Source organism: Lissotriton helveticus, chromosome 1_2, assembly GCF_964261635.1.
Source record: "Lissotriton helveticus chromosome 1_2, aLisHel1.1, whole genome shotgun sequence".
Lineage (NCBI taxonomy): Eukaryota > Metazoa > Chordata > Amphibia > Caudata > Salamandridae > Lissotriton > Lissotriton helveticus.
In genome coordinates, this window is record NC_136058.1 from 429,870,160 (window position 1) to 429,881,397 (window position 11,238).

Below are 11,238 nucleotides of genomic sequence, written 5' to 3' on the forward strand. Positions count from 1 at the left end.
CCCCCGCTAAAGTCATCTTCAAAATTATCAAAGATCTCAGTGCCAAAAAATCTCCAGCGCCTATTCTCACGTCAGAATCCCAATGTGAAAAATTGGCCTCCTTCTTCGTGGAGAAAATACGGGCTATTTATCAATCTTTTTCTTCCATGACTATGCCCGGTCCATCTCCTTTCATTAGACCAGCCTTAGCCTCTGATCTGACGGCTATTCCTGAGATTTTCTGGGAAGAATTTAGCACATTGACTTTGAAAATTAAGTCGGGCTCTCCAGCTGATCCACTTAAACTTGCCCAGTTCAGAGAATCCTCTCTGCCCTGTATGGCCCCGCTACACCAGCTGATTAAGGCCTCTTTCTCATCCGCCATTGTTCCGGTGAAATGGAAACAGGCGTGGGTCTCTCCCATCCTTAAAAAACCTAATTTAGACCCTATGAAGCCTGAAAATTTCAGGCCTATCTCTCTTCTTCCCTGGATAGCGAAGGTGGCAGAATCACATGTTAATACTATACTTACCAACGTTCTGAGCTCCAATAACATTCTGGATGAAACACAACATGGTTTCCGCGCAGGTTTTAGTACCGAGACCGCTCTCTTGGCCATGACGGAACACCTGTGATCTATCCTTGACCATGGTCAAACGGCGGCACTGATCCTGTTAGATCTCAGTGCCGCCTTTGACACTGTTTCCAAGATTCTGCTCCACCGGCTTGAGGAGGCAGGTATCACTGATTTGGCCCTTGCCTGGTTCAGATCTTTTCTGACCGAGAGGTCATTTCGTGTTTCCACCCCTCCTTTCCTATCTCAGGCACATCCTATTGAGCAAGGTGTCCCCCAAGGCTCGGCATTGAGCCCCATATTATTTAATCTTTATGTTCAGCCGCTAGCTGCTGTCGCCAAACAATGGGACCTCGCCATCGTCTTATATGCTGACGACACGCAGCTAGTGGTTGCCCTAACGGAAGGATCGGCCCCAAATGTCTCCAGGTTTAAAAGCAGCCTGACTGCCGTGGCAGACTGGATGACATCTAACTGTCTGCAACTAAATGCAAATAAGACCGAGGTGCTACTGGTTGGAAAAAACGTAGACCTATGGGGTGATCACTGGTGGCCCAGTGCCTGGGTAAAGCCCCAGAACCCAAAACAGAAGTCAAAAACTTGGGGGTCCGGCTGGATTCCTCCCTTAATTTTTGCTTGCAGACAAAAAAAGTCGCTGCTACATGCTTTGGCATTCTACGAGGTCTAAGACCTATTTTAAAGTTCTTTGACTCATCTACAAGGCAGCTGATAGTCCAGTCCACGGTTCTTTCCCGATTGGACTACGCCTGTTCCCTGCTGCTGGGAGCCAATCGAGCAGAGATCTCTCGGATGCAGCGTACCAAAATTCGGCTGCTAGACCCTTAGTAGGCCTTCCCCGATTCTGCTCCATCTCTGATACCATCCGGAGGCTTCATTGGCTCCCTATGGCTCAGCGAATTCAGTTTAAGACTCTATGCCTTTCTTTCAAAATCTTAAAACTTGCTACTCCTAAAATGCTCTGCAACCTTTTGACCCCATATGTTCCAACTCGCGTATTACGCTCTGCAGGTCAACATCTGGTCAGGGTACCCCGGATTAAGCGCTGCCGAGCGGGAGGACGCTCCTTCCGCTACTTTGCAGCAAAATTGTGGAACTCATTACCAGCCCACATACGAGAACTGGAAGGCCTGTTGGACTTCAGAAAGGCAATCAAAACCCATCTCTTCCCCCTAAACTAGGCTTTTCTGGAATTATGCCCTGCTGAATCTCATCGGAGTCAGTTATCTATCTGCTACAAAGCGCCAGGACGCCCCTTTGCTGGGGGAGCTGAGCGCTATATAAGCTATTTTAACATAACATAGCATACCAAAACCCTCAGTCTGGAAACGGGTAAAACATTGCACCAACGCAAGCACACAAACTGCAATTCTACCAACCTAGTGTACTTGATTGAGTGCCCATGCCAGCTCCGATACGTGGGGATGACCACGAGAAAAGTACGCACCTGAATCACTGAAAACAGAAGTACGGTTCGGTGCAAGAAGACTATCAGCAAACTCACAGAGCCCTTCTTAAGGCATGGACATACCACCAATGACCTTAGATGGACAGTCATCGAGCAGACCCCTGTCCACCCTACAGACAACGAGAAGCACCTACTGTCCAAAGAACAACGCTGGATCTACAGATTGTCAACCCACACGGAGGGTTTGAATGATAATATTCCGTGGTACAGCCTCAGTAGATAAGGCCTCCCCCCATGTCAATACCTGACACATCACACTCTCCCAGTGCCATCTCACCAACAGCGCCCTTGCTGGGCCTGGAATGTCCCTGCCCTGCCACATGTTCCAATACCAAACATCCACAGTGAGACGTACTGGATCTAACACCTAGGTTGTGACCAACTCACTCACAGTTCCTTCTTAAAATGCGCTAACCCAACACTCCGTGAGACGACACTAGATCTCGCCCAAAGATGCCCCCCGAACCTTACTCCACCGACAGGGCACTGAGCCTCCACGGCCCGACTTACTACACCATGCCAGGGTATACACCCACACGGGACCATCACGACCCGCGATGTCCCTTCCAAGGAGAGTGCGTGAAACACCACAGGTGTAATCCCCCCGCGCATCCCCATGAGCCCCCACACAGTGGGTTCATCACCTCCCTTCATGGGAGAACCAATATGCATCAATATCACTGCATACTAGCGCCCGTTACCATCTTTGTCCCGCCTAGCTGCTGCAATATGCATAAATAGAGAGGGCGTCCCTCAATTACAGTGCACAGATGGAGCGCGACTGCCCCAATATGGATTAGCACTCTCCTACATGACCGCACACTTGCACGCGCATATAAACAATCTAGGCTTTTGTAATCCTGCCTAGCAGCGCCAATGAGAAAAATTTTAAAAAGCGCTACATACACCAGCATGCACACCTTTCTTCTATTTTTCTTCTATTTCCTCTACTGCGGGTCTTTCTTCTCAAGAAGTGGAGAAGTGAGGCTCACTGGTTAGAAGCGGCATAACCTGAAGCAGAGGTCGGCTCAGGACCAGGGTTCAATTCCCGACGCGGCAGGGTCTTGGGTCAATGTCCGCGGACTCGATAATTCTCGCCTAGGTGCCTACGCTAACCATGGGTCCCACTCTGCAGCTTGCTTAATCTCCACAACGGCCCTAGCAGCGCCGGCGATGCCTGGCTTCACCTTGTGGGTGCCTTCTCACAGGGAAAGCCAGGACGGGTTCCCCAGCGGTATACAGCGCCAGGACGCCCCGAGTGATGGGGTAACAGTGCGCTTTACAAGTATACATACATACATACATTTCCTCTACAACAGGCACCTCCTCAAGACAACAGGAAGCTGAACACGCCCGCTACAAGTGCCCAGGCCAGAACATCTGACACTGCTAACAAGCAACACCTGGCACTTTCTCCTGGTATTTAAGCGCTCTCCACACTGAAGCTCATTTCTCACGGAGCCTCTGCCCGGACAACAGGTTCATTGCGGGCCCAGCGACATCGCGCAGTAAGTACCTGAGCTCGACTTTGTTAACGGTACAGCCACCATTCATGCCGAGCCCTCGAGAAAGTATGGAGAAGGGAATCAACAATGGACAACATGACCACCCTCAAGCTCGCCACCCGGAAACACCACCAACTGATCCGCGCCACCAAGAAAAATGCATACAAGGACCGGTTGGACAACAACGCACACAACTGCAAGGAACTCTTCAACATCGTGAAAGAGCTCTCCAACCCCAACGCCGGAAACAACGACATCACCCCGTCGCAAGACCTCTGCAACTCCCTCGCCTCCTACTTCCACAACAAGATCGCGGACATACACAACAGCTTCAGCATCCAACCGACGCACGCCACGACCGCAGCAACGCCACCCACCACCACCCTCTGCGCCTGGACTCCGATCAGCACCGAAGACACCATCCGCACAATGAACTCTGTCCACTCCGGATCTCCGACCGACCCCTGCCCCCACCACGTCTTCAACAAGGCCGACGCTGTTATCGCACCCCACCTGCAGGACATTATCAACACCTCCTTCGACACCGCCACCTTCCCGGAGAGCTGGAAGCACGCAGAACTCAGCGCTCTACTCAAGAAACCTACAGCGGACCCCACCGAACTCACGAATTACCGTCCCATCTCGCTCCTCCCGTTCCCAGCCAAAGTCATCGAAAAGACCGTCAATAAACAGCTGCCCGCCTTCCTCGAGACGAATGGATCCCTCGACCCCTCACAGTCTGGCTTCCGAGCCAACCACAGCACCGAGACCGCCCTCATCACTGCCACCGATGACATCCGAGCCCTGATGGACAACGGAGAAACAGCGGCCCTCATCCTCCTAGACCTCTCCGCGGCATTCAACACTGTCTGCCACCGCACCCTAGTGCAGCGCCTCGGCAACATCGGAATCCAGGAGAAGGCGCTGGAATGGATCACCTCCTTCCTCGACGGAAGAACACAGAGAGTCCGCCTACCACCGTACAAGTCAGAGGCCACCGAAGTCATCTGCGGCGTCCCTCAAGGATCCTCGTTGAGTCCCACCCTCTTCAACGTCTACATGAGCCCCCTCGCGGCCATCGCACGCCAACACAACCTCAACATAATATCCTACGCCGACGACACCCAGCTGATCCTCTCCCTGACCAACGACCCCGCCGCCGCCAGAGCCAACCTGCACGAAGGGATGAAAGAGGTAGCCGAGTGGATGACGACCAGCCGCCTGAAACTGAACTCAGACAAGACGGAGGTCCTCATCCTGGGCTCCTTGCCCTCCGCCTGGGACGACTCCTGGTGGCCCCCCGCCCTGGGCTCCGCACCCAAACCGACGGACCACGCTCGCAACCTGGGCTTCATCCTGGACTCTTCCCTCTCCATGACCAGACAAGTCAACGCCGTCTCCTCGTCATGCTTCAACATCCTACACATGCTACGGAAGATCTTCTGGTGGATCCCCACCGAGACCAGGAAGACTGTCACCCAGGCCCTCGTCACCAGCCGACTGGACTACGGCAACGCCCTCTACGCCGGAACCACCGCCAAGCTCCAGAAGAGACTCCAGCAGATCCAGAACGCTTCAGCCAGACTCATCCTCGACATCCCACGAAACAGCCACATCTCCGGACATCTGAGAGACCTACACTGGCTCCCCGTCAACAAAAGAATCACCTTCCGGCTCCTCACCCACGCACACAAAGCCCTACACGACCAAGGCCCGAGCTACCTCAACAACCGAGTCAACTTCTACGCTCCCAAGCGCCACCTCAGATCCACCAGCCACGCCCTCGCCGCCGTCCCACGCATCCGAAGAGCGACAACAGGAGGAAGGTCCTTCTCCTACCTGGCCGCCAAGACCTGGAACTCCCTCCCGACCGACCTGCGCCTGACCCAAGACCACCTCTCCTTCAGGAAGAAGCTCAAGACCTGGCTGTTCGAGCAGTAACGGCACCCCACTCCTAGCGCCTTGAGACCCTACGGGTGAGTAGTGCGCTCTATAAATGTCTTGATTGATTGATTGATTGATGCTGCCCCCGGCCGTGTTTGTGTGTGCATCCTTTTACCGTTACCTTGTTGGGTCCAGACTACCCCCCTCCCCCAACAGCCTTTTTCCTTTTCTTCCCCCAATTTATAGTGCTCATGGTCCTGGCCCCCGGCTGAGCTCCATGCTGAGTTGTTCGCTAAAATCTGGTGTAAGCAACTCCCCTTTTAATGTTTTATTCCTTCACCACTGTTTACTTTGGTTACGGTACTTAGGATTAATTTCACATACATTAACGCATATTTTGAGATCGGCCACACTTTCACTACCCGCCACTGACGCCAACACAACCGCCTTGTCTGTGGTCACCTCTAGGCACCCAGCGCGGCCTCACTGAATGCTTTTAGCCTGCTACAAGGAGCCTTTACTTAAATGTTATGTCTGTTTTCTTTACCCCCACAGGTACAACTCGAGAGGAAACACCTCTTGCACATATAAGCACCATAGTGTGTGTGTTACACACAGGGCACTGACAAACTCATACAAACCCCTGTAATACCCTACACATATAAGGTCCTGAAGAAAGCCAGTAGAAGAAAATGCCTGGCTGAAACTAGTTGATCGCACAGGACGTCGGAGGCCTGAAGCCCACCGTGCACGTCCAAAAGCCTTTGTTTTTATTGACTGCCTGGGGCCCACCATTAAAACAGTCTTTGGGACCCCTAGGACAGTATTTTAAACCTCACTCAGAGCACACTCACAGCACCCTCACAAACAAAAAAAACCCGCTCCGCAGTAACCTGGCGTCGAATCGGGTGGCGATGATGAAGCATGCCACCAACTAGGTTGGTGGGTGAGGGCCTTCATAAAACCTAACGGTTTTCCACATACAACCACTTTAAATCAGAGCTAGTTCTAATGGATTACTACAGTCAGATTTCCAATTATTAAAACAGAAACCTCATGTATTCAAGATAAAATAACAATTATTTAAAAAAAAAAAAATTTTTTGCAAAGACTTTTATTAAGTACTTAAAAGTTTGCGATACATAGTTTTCAAGGAAGTGGTACCTCCCCCTTAGGGAAGGCAGTCCACTTTAACTTTTTAATCAATGTATTTAAACATTTTACAAGTCGTCAGTTTGAGGTTCAAGAATGTCTGCAGATAGCGTTTGCAGTTTTTAATGGGGCCACTTTAAAGAGTCTAGTGGGGTAGGGAGGTGTTACAGTTCTTCCCCTTCCTCACTTTTCTGCTTGTCCGTGGCTGCATAGTCTCTAAGCAGGCTGAGCACCATCCTTCTGCACCCTTCTCGGTTCACCACCTCTCCATTGGTCACCAGGCGGGTCCTGGCGAACAGGAGAATGTCTTTAATACAGCAAAGGAGCCTCCAGCACCCCTGGATAGCTTCCTCTGTGTGTGTCCCTGGAAACAGCCCGTACATCATGGACTGTTCAGTAATGTTCTCGTAGGGGATGAGGGCTAGCAGTTCTTGGCGTAAGACAGCCCGTAGTCTCTGGGCAAAGGGGCAGGCCCAGAAGAGATGGTGTGCAGATTCTTCTGCGGGGCATCCCCTTGGACAGTTCCTGTGCGGGCACAGGCCTCTGCTGTGCATGAAGGACCTTACTGGCAGGCCCCCCTTCACAGACATCCATGCTATGTCCTTGTGTCTGTTGGTCAGACTTGGGGAGGATACATTCCCCCACACGTGCGCTGCCGTTGCTGGGGCAGGTCGCTTACTAGTTCGGTGGTGTCCCTGGTCCTGATCAGTTTGCGGATTGTCCTGGGCTTCCAAAGGCAAGGAGTGACACAGTTCAGCCCAAATTCACCCACAAACTTTTCCACCTCCCTGTAGTACCATGGAAGGTCCCAGTTGAAAGTTACTGCATTTTCCCACTTATCCCATCCCAGCCGTCTCCACACCGGGAGGAGGAAAAAGCGGAAGACTTTGTAGGCAGAGTGGTCCTTGTTCATATTTAACAGAGTTATTCGGATGCAGCCACACACAAAGAAAGCCCTGAGGATTGTTGGGATGTCGGGGACTGCCTTCCCCCCTTTGCGGTGCTCCTTGTGCATGACCGACCGTTTCACCCTGTCCATCTTTGAGTGCCAGACGAAGTGGAACACCATGCTGTTTATGGCCCGTGCTACGTTGGCCAGGAGTGGCCAGGCCTGTGTCACATATTGCAGCACGGGCAGGGCGTCGTTCCTGAGCACCAGAGCCTTCCCCTCAATGCTCAGGTTCCTCAGGCTCCAGAGACCCAGTTTCTGCTTCACCTTGGCCAGGTGTTCATTCCAGCTCTTCGCTGCTGCCCCATGTCCTCCAAACCAGACGCCGAGGATCTTCATCAGTCCTGCCTCGATGGGGAAGGGGAGAGGCTCGTTGCAGAGGTCCCATCGCCCGAAGAGTTTGGCCTGCGACTTGTCCACGTTGATTCACGCCCCTGATGCCTTTCCGAAGTCTGTGCATGCCTCCAGCAGGGATTTGGCTGATTCTCCATCCGCGCAGAAGAGGGTGACATCGTCCATGTACAGCGAGCACTTGACCTCCTTCTTCGCATCGACGGGTGTCTGGATCCCTCTGATGTTTGGGTTCTTCCTGATGTACTCGGCAAGAAGTTCTATAACCAAAACAAACAGAGGTGGCGAGAGCGGGCAGCCTTGTCTTACCCCGGACCTGATAGGAAAGGGGTCTGTTTTACAACCATTTACAATGACTGAACTGAAGATGTCTTTATACATTACTTTAACGTAACCGCAGAAGCGCTCCCCCAGCCCAAACCCGTGTCGTACCCTCTCCATGAACTCATGGGAGACACGATCGAAAGCCTTCTCCTGATCTAGACAGACCAGGGCAGCCCGGATCTTGCGGCCCGTGATGTACTGGATCGTGTCCCTTATCAGTGCCAGGCTATCTGCGCCCCTGCGCCCCGGGACCCCACAGGTCTGGTCTGGGTGTACTAACTCTCCCATGGCGCCCTTCAGTCTGTTCACTAGTGTCTTTGCAAGGATCTTGTAGTCTACATTCAGGAGAGAGATGGGACGCCAGTTCTTTAGGTCACGTCTCTTTCCTTCTTATGTTTATACAAGAGAGCAATCATTCCTTCCCTCAGAGTGCGGGGCTTGATTCCCTCCCTCTCCATCTCCTCATACACCTGCAGGAGATCCGGTCCCACTAGGTCCCACAGTGAGGCATAGACTCGACTGGGAGACCGTCACTACCCGGTGTCTTTCCTGGCTTGAAGGATTTCACTGCAAGGTGCAGCTCGTCCAAAGTCAGGGGGGCATTAAGGGCTTCTCTCACTGTTGGGGAAACAGTTCGTGGGATACCAGACAGAAACTTTTCTGCCTGGTCTCCCTCTGACCTCTTCTCTGAGTAGAGGTCCCCATAGAAATCTGTCACTCCCTTCCTAATGTCCTCCCTTGTGTCACAGAGGGTCCCCTCCTTGTTGCGCAGTTGAACCAGAGGGGTGTGCGCAGAGTGGATTTTCTTAAAGAAGAAGGAGTTGCATTTCTCCCCTTCTCCAAGTTCTCCACCTTGGAACGGAAAATGATCCTCCTGGATTCGTCGTGAAAGTGCTCGCTCAGCTCTTTCTTGACTAACCATCAAACTGCTACTAGTGTGACAATTAAGACAGGTCGAGGCCCCTAAAGCCATAAAAAAACTGGCTTGGGTGGTAGGCGTTAATTGCACCTGCATTCAAGGTCGCCCATGGCATGGCCCCTAAGTACCTCTCCAACAGCCTGTGCAGCTACACACCTGCGTAGAATCTATGATCTCCTAAATGAAACCTTCTTGTCACACCCAAAACTTTGTGCCTCCACCATCTTTTAAAGCAACCGCTCACCGCAGGATTTCAAAACAACATCGGGAAGTTACTTGCTGCTACCTAAAGGACACAAATGGATTCTAGTTCCTCATACTTCTGAAAATATGTATGTTTCATGCATGCATGTGGAAACAAAAGTAATGTACTTCTGTTTTCGTCAGAATCCACCGCAGAACTGGTGCAGTTAACTAGCCCCTTAACATACATTACAATATTGAAATGTGATGACGGAAGCGCTTGAAAAAACACAGCAGAATCGAGAAAAAAAATCCTGTAGCTGTTACCTCAGTCATCGATTAAAATGTTATTGCTGCTTCTGAACGAATACTTAATAAATAATACTGCATTACTGTGTGATTTCCTGACACGTATGTTGTAAAGCGCTCCGATACCCTCTGGTCTGGCCAGCGCTATATAAAACTCTTGAAATAAATAAACTTCTGACCACCACATTTGTCAGCAGCAAAGGGTCTCTTCACTCAGCCATCCACTGCTGTCATTTTGCCCAAATTATAGTGTCAAGTTTTCCATGCTGGGTGTAACACTAGTAACTAGTAACAGTTGTTAACTAACACCATTGCGAATTCTAGGACTTGTAGTTTCACATTGAACACTGCACGTATGGACTCAAAACATAAAGCATGAACAGTGCTGGTAGCTAAAATGTCACGACTGCAACCATTTGACAGTGACGCAAGATCACAGGGGTTGCAAACAGCCCCGGAGTCGCAGGACATGCTAACGCATTGAAGGTCCACACCTTTCTTAAAGCGCTACAAGCTTCACAAGTTTCCCAACTAAACCTGTGAATATTTCATACATTTGTTTTTCATTTCTATTTGCATTATGGTATGTGAAGTCCTCAATTAAAAAAGTTCTAACATAATTACTGGCAACAAACACACTTAGGTGAGCTACGCCAACATAGAATCTTGACACTTCAGGGCTGTGCTGACAATCCCAAAAATACATTTAGAATTTTCCCAAATAATTGGCTCTAAAGAGTTAAAAATACAATACTTGAAGGTCTGCAACAGCATGCCTTATTTTCTTCGGCATGAAATATTCCAAACAGAAAATTGTATTCCCTGTAGAAACATAGGATGCAGAGGAGGTGTTTGAGCCAGGGGTCAAAAGTGTCTGTCATAGGTCGCATTTTCCTCTTCCGCCCAGAAATACAGATGGACAAAAATATAAAGACAGCAACACCTGTCTTCACCTCTGCTCCTATTGGAAGCTCTGCTCACTGAATTTACTAACAGGATGCGCGAGAGGGCGAAGGTCATATTAGCAAATGCGTCACCCCATTTTATTAGTGGTGGAGAAACCCTTTGCAAGTTGTGTGGGCCAGTCTGGGTCATAGAGAGACACTTGATCCAAGTCCCTATACTTCAAACATACGGATTTTCATATCAGCCTTCCACCCGCAAAGCTCACCTGGATGCTCACTGCGGCCATGGCGGACATAGAAACTGCACTTCCAGAGGGTAGGAGGTTCAGGCAGCTCTGTTGGGCAGGTTGGTTCCACACATGGGTTTCCTTGTTTTCACTGCACCAAAATTTAGGGTGGAGGGCAGACTGTGACAGGATGCTTACTTGTTTGATGTCCAAAGCTTAGACAGATGACTGTTGTTTGTTCTTGTGAGCCTTGGACCAGCACTCCCTCCCCTTGTGCATCTCTCCCACAGATAAACCCCAAATCTGCACCATTTTAAGCAGCAGAACATCTAGGACATACAAAGAGCACTCATGAAACACAACCCCAGCTACATGTGCAAAACATGGCTCAAACCTATAGAGGTTGCCAAGCATTTTCCACGTCAACATAACACCCAACGCCTGTTATACTCTTACTGTGTGCTATGTCAGCTGAACAAGCTAGACACAGT

The 11,238-nt window shown here is 50.6% G+C and overlaps 1 pseudogene; it reads right to left on the reverse strand.

Annotated features, from left to right (window-relative positions):
* Positions 1 to 6,744: 6,744 nt before the first annotated feature.
* Positions 6,745 to 8,104, reverse strand: LOC144808005 (uncharacterized; annotated as a pseudogene).
* Positions 8,105 to 11,238: the final 3,134 nt, after the last annotated feature.